The following is a 6,765-nucleotide window of genomic DNA, read 5'->3' on the forward strand; positions in this document are numbered from 1 at the left end:
ATATGAATCTAGAAATAAGTGTAATGCAAATTGAATCAGTATCGTATTTTTTTATTATCGATAAACGTGTTTTTTAATTAAAGTTAGATTTTAAATTATTTCAGGTTTATGAGATTTTAAAATCACTCCCTGTATAAAAACATTAGAAAAAAATAGTATGAATTGCCATGCGAGGTGTTGAGCGTTGTCCCTGTCTGCTTTGTTGTAGTCTCGGTCATCTTCATGGTGTTTACACATTTTAATAGATACTACTTACATCTTTACTAAGTTAATATAGTGGAGATACCATTAACTGCCACTGGAAAAAAAAGGATATTGATAGGAAATTCTAGGGTTTTTTAACGTGCAGAGAGCGTGACCCCTTCATAGTGGAGCGGCGGAGAGGACAATTTAAAAAATATGGCATCTCATTTGAAAGCTTTTATCGTATACTTTTTGAATACATGTGTCGTAAATATAAAAGCTGGTGCCATCATGCCTTAAATCAAGGTCAAAGGTAATCACTTAAAAAATTCTTATTTTCATCTAGAGAAACAAACTGCAGATTTTTTGAAAACCTATAATCCATTCAATAAATTATACAAGTAGTAGTATTTATCAATGCTTAAGTTACAACTTCGATGTGTTTCATATTTGCACATGACTTCAGAATTACGTATTATTTAACTTTTTCGAAGTTAACACGTTTGATGGAAATTTCAAAGCCTAATAAATAACTGCAACAGAATGACCCTGATCTTCGACCTCGATAAATAGCATTTGTTATACATACATTTGAGAATAATATATATTAACAGAGTATCCAAAATACATTGTCGATAAACATTTGCAGGTTAGATTTCGTCTTAGGTTTTCCAGGATTCGACATGAAGTTTTCTTGAAAACATTTCCCACTGTTAGTCTCAATACACGATAATTTTTCAGATGATACAAAAATCATGAGTGATTGAAGTGACAACTACTATTAACTTTCATTCGACGGCACTGTAGTGAATGCATGCGGGTTTTACGACAAATTCAAAAAGTAAGATATGACCGTTTTAATTTACAAAATGAAACGTCGAAAAAATTATAAAAAGCTAAAATTCACGTACGACATGAAAGAGGAACACCTCAATCAAGTAAGAAAATATTTCAAATAAATAATGTTCATGATATGTCATCTATGTCATCAGCTATGTCGGCTGATACGTCATGGATATTATTACAATTACCTAAATTTGACAAAACACAAATTCATGCAAGAAAGATTGATTGATTGTTGTATGCTTAACGTCCAGTGGCAAATATTTCATGTACGTTCAGGACGAGAACACATTTACAATAAATACAATAGGTAGGTCCTGTATCAGAGGACGTCCTGGATGAAGGTCGGGGAAATTTGGACTGCCACTGGAATATGAGGGTATATTGGACAGGGACAACAGTTTTGCCTTGCAACAGGCCACCGACGACTCCTTTACCAAGAAATCTTACGACTAAAATTGATCGTAAGTTATACTGAAATGTTCATGACTTACGAGTATTTTGTCTCTCGTAATATTGTTTTAGAAATGAGTCGCTGTTCCTTGTTAACGAATGCTGCCTGAACATGTTTTCCCCCTTACACGAACAAACAAGGTCTTGTTGAGAGTCTGGTGTCATTTTTCCTTCAAAGAAAACTGGCTCTTACTTGTCATTTTGCAAAATTTTCCAACCAAACCCATATGGCGTGCCATTATTTGGGTTAGCAACATTTGCCTACACCCAAACTTTGCTTTGTCATAGTGCACGTACAAATGAAGTACGTGTTGCTTAAACACTAACTCACATGGCGGCAGTTTTATTACACTATATAGCCAACTGTTGTCTCAGCAAATTAGAATTGTTGTGCGATTTATTGAACTTGTATAAGTCGTATAACGCAGTAACAAACACCCTAGCATCATCTATAGCACTATAGACATCACCGTGTGCTAATGCTACGAGATTACTGAAGTGGCTTGCTTTCGTTCTAAGGAGGTTGCATACCGACTGTTTACGGATTCCACAAAAACTGTGAAATAAAATCCACTCTAGTCATGAATGATCGGCAAAATTTCGGTGACAACTGGGTCAAAATTACTTGGAATTGACATTGATGAAAACTTAAGCTGGGAGGATCATGTTGATCGTATATGCAAGATTATCTCATCTAAAATATCACTTTTGTTTAAAATTAAAGTATATTTGCCTATACACACACGACAACTATTTTATAATGCATATATTCTACCATATATAGACTATTGTAGTTCAGTTTTGGGAAATTTATTACAAAAAGATTCAGATAGAATCATAAAACTTCAAAAAAGAGTAGCAAGAATTATACTTGAATGCGATATTTCTGTTCCATCTAATTTTGTTTTCATCTTTAAAATGGCTATCTTTTACAAAAAGAATAAAATACCAACAATCAATTCTAATGTATAAAATTGTAAATTAAATGGACTAACACCTGATTACTTAACAATGCTAAATATTAATGATGTGCAACACCACAACTTACGATATGTCTCTAATAATGATCTATTTGTTCCAAGACCAAATACAAATTTTTATAAAAAATCTTTTCATTATTCTGCAACAAAGGTATGGAATAATTTACCACTCAAAATAAAAAATTGTCGAAATGTGGAATTATTTAAGAAACATTGTTATAATCATTTTCTTGAAAATTCTATGCAAGTCGAATAATTTGTTTTCTTTCTTTTATTGTAAGAATAAGAAAATTTAATCAAACTTTACCAATTATTGCCATTTGTATGTTTGAATGATTGAATTGTGTATATACTAGTAATATATATTGTATTTTAAGTATGAATGTATGAATGTTTACTGTATACATGTATTTTGTTTGAGGGCCTCAATGAAAATTAGACTACTTCTAATTGAGTTACCCTCTTTAAATAAAGAATTTATTATTATTATTAAAAGACAATACAGTTGCGTGAACTTGGATAAATCGTCTGTTATCCTCCAAGCTGTCAATGGAACCAGTAGGAACTCATTTTGTAATTTTAAGCATCAGGTAGAAAAACATAGCATCAGCATGAAAAGCATGGAAAATCATTGTGGTATCTGCCTCTTCATGGTTACAGCGTGAAGTCGGACAGCTGATAACATTACTGTCTGTCGGCTTTTAAACATTTTTCGATTTTGCTTTGATGTCATTCGCGGCTTTAAAGGCGTCACCAATAGAAATGACGCTTGCAAATTAAATGTTCGATTTACCATGTCCTTGTTTAGACAAGAACAATATGGCATCTATGTAGTGCTTAGCCTTGAGTTTAGAGTGATTTTTTACTACTGTTATTTAGTAATAAAGACTGTTACATTATCAACATTGATCAAATAACTTTTAATTTTTTTATATATATACTATTAATAATAGTTTTTTTGTCACGAATAATGTCTTTTGTCTATAATTTTAACTACCCTTTGTGTAATTTGTAATTTGGTGTTTATGCCAAGCATGTGGTCAAACATGCAGCATGATAAACTGCGTTATTGAGCAAAATTATTTAGATTTGCAAATCTTCCAGCATGGTATGTAATGTTTTCACTTTCTTTGAGAAATTTTCTTGCAAATTATGCTCTTTTTAAAATGTATCGAGAGGCCAGGTCAACGTTACTTTCAACCAACAAAGAATTGGACAAATCTGGCTTCATATCTGGTGCTTCCTTTTGCTACTGATTTCAAATTCTGTTTACTTCTGTAGCTTTTAAAACAAGACCTGTGATACCTATATATGGTCGAATCAGTTAACGTATCATCACATAGTTCATTGAAATAAATAACTCAGTGATGCAGAATTTAGCAGACATTATTTCTAGATTCTGTTGCTATTATTAAAATTTCAGCAAATACAAAATTGCAGGCAATGTATTTGTCAACTCCAACTTCAGAGCACCTTTTCTTTGCATCAGAAGGAGCCAGTTTTAACGAACTAGTGTAATTGTGCTTTTACTGGAATATCCACACCTGAAATCCAAACGCACCCTAGAATGATTGTCGCTTTCACGATTAAATTCAACTAACGCGACTAAACAACAATACCTAATAACATAAATAAATCGTAAAGCTTCAGAAATTCTAAAGAAAACAAGAAATACGCGTGATAATAAGTACAAATGGCCATCGCAAAATTGCATAATGTGGGCTGATAACTAGAAACCAGAACAGCGTCGATTCATGTGTGCCCTTATAGTATATGAAGTTCAAGAGTAACCCTATTAACCAATTTAGTTCACAAATTGAAATCATGTTTAGAAAGGGTTAATTATGAGATTAGGCTATCGAAACAGCAGTGGGGTCATCGGTGACAGTTGGGTAACGTCAGTTAAGGTCGTTTTAAACGTCATTGTCACCACATTTGATATATACGACAAATATGTTTTTGAAGTTGAATAATCGATAGACATTTTAAGACATTAATATTCCATGAGGTAATTAGGTAATTTAAACTCGTTAACTAAGCGTCTTTTTTAACACACGCCGCTCCACTATCAAGAGGCATCGGATTGAATGTTCTCATTATGACCGGCCGTGACTGCGTATTTATTCATCCTACACACCCAAATGGCGGGAGAAGTCCAGATATTACCATATTTGTCTACCAAAGTCAACCCTTCGGGTCGTTAAAATTGAGACAACAAATATGTTAATACAAAGTTTGCACAATATAATTTAATGTTTTGCATAAATGCAAGAACGTTAATTTCACTGTACCTGGGCAAGTATCAAGGAGCCATATTAGCGCTTAAGATAATATTTAAATGACCTTATCTGCAAAAAGTGTATGATGAAGTGATCTTAGAATGATTGACAGTCCTGTAAATTTTATTCGCACTCCAACCTTTAAGGGCACTCTCATCCTTCCCGTTACGCTCTCTTAGTTTTCATCTTATCGACTTGTGTTCATAACGTCTTTGTATACTTTTAGAAAATTTTCAGTGTATCAACGTCCTTTTTATTTATTTAAGGAATGACTGTAATACTTTTTCTGTCTATGAAGAAATAACGTAGCGGGTTATTTTAAAGTGTGCACCACATTTTTATGTCATTTCGAATAGACAGAAAAAATATTACAGTCATTCCTTATAAATTAATTCTAAATTCCATTTTAAACCGGAGTAAATTATGAAAAAACGTTGACGACGTCACGGTCACATGACAAAATTATGTCTATGTGCTGATAAACAAAACACCGTCAGCCAGTCAGAAGACGCGTTACATCCAAAATTGAATTATTGAATTTTACACAAAATTCTTAGAGTGGTCACGGACATCTTACTGTCACTTTTAGTTAAAAAGAATGGCGATCAAGAGAACAGAATTGGATACCTTAAATGATATTCCGAGATAGAAATAATCAAGACCAGATCATAATCGGAGAAAATAGACAGACAATCCATTTATAAAATATGTTGGGGGAGTGGAAGGAATAAACAGAGGACAACTAGAAGATCTTGAACGATGTCCGTTACGCTGAAAGTAAAAAATGCCCTGCGGTATAATGCATCCAGTAGCAATGTGTCAGTCATCTGTGATACACATGGGATTGGTAAGATGTCTGCTGCATGATTATACACAAGATATCATCATACTTTCCCGAAATTGCTTATAGTTTCATTGGGTTTCCAATGGGACAAGAGGAACAGATATCTGTGAGTTTTTTTTTATATAAACAATTTTTCCAAGTCATGGTAGCTGAAGATGGTACACTAATAACAATCAAAGCTCTAAATCTTGATGAGCATGATTTTTTTTTGTGCAGAGACTATAACAGATGTAAAGATAAAAGAGTTCCAGAAATCCAATGGCTGATCTTCATTTGAAACCTGAAGACATCAATGACAATGAACTCGATATGGATGAGGAAATACCAGTTGACAGCGCAGATGGGCTCCTTTATAGAAACTATAAAAGCATACATGAAAATGAATTCATTTTACAAAATACAATAATCCCTACAATGATGTTCATTTGAATATCCACAGTTATAGTACGCAAGGTATTTAACATTAGTGTCCATAAGACTCCAAACCAAAATGACTGAACATTTTTGTAGAGATCATAAGGCCCCAAATGTAAAATATGCATTCCACATGACAAGATGTCCAAAAAAAAAAACCAAATGTACAATATAATACCATTTTCTGAACAAATCTAACAAAGACTTCAGTCTTTGGACAGGCATATTAAAGTTTAACCTATACATAGAGGTCACTTTTGGGGCCAGAGAAAACTTACCTTATAAGAGAAGAAACATTTGAATTAAGTGAAAAATGCATAAATATTACCAAAAAAAAAGAAGGTGTTTTGACACAACATGCTTCATAGATGTTACCTTGATAGCAGGTTATCTGTATACATATGCTCGGCTTGAGTGCAAGAGGTAGTGGATTTTCTCGTCGTTCTGTTCAACCTAATATTCCACGAGGCATGCATCATTTATGGGAAAGAGCAAAGACTGTACGGACTGGAGCCAAAATGTGTTTTCTTGTTGGTTATTAACTTTCCTTGCGAACTAGCACTTTGAAAACTGCCTCCGCGTGAACAATTAGGGTTCATATTCTTATCACAAAAACCCGCTTTTTTCCTGAAATAAATTTAAATGTTTGCAACTGGAGATTAAATTTTGAACCATCCTCACATGACAATAGTGGTACCAATATGTACAAATAAAGGTATTTGTTGTTCAGTGACCTTTACTTTGAAAATTGACGGGGTCCTTCCTCTTA

Source organism: Mytilus californianus, unplaced genomic scaffold, assembly GCF_021869535.1.
Source record: "Mytilus californianus isolate M0D057914Y unplaced genomic scaffold, xbMytCali1.0.p SCAF_2, whole genome shotgun sequence".
Classification (NCBI taxonomy): Eukaryota; Metazoa; Mollusca; class Bivalvia; order Mytilida; family Mytilidae; genus Mytilus; species Mytilus californianus.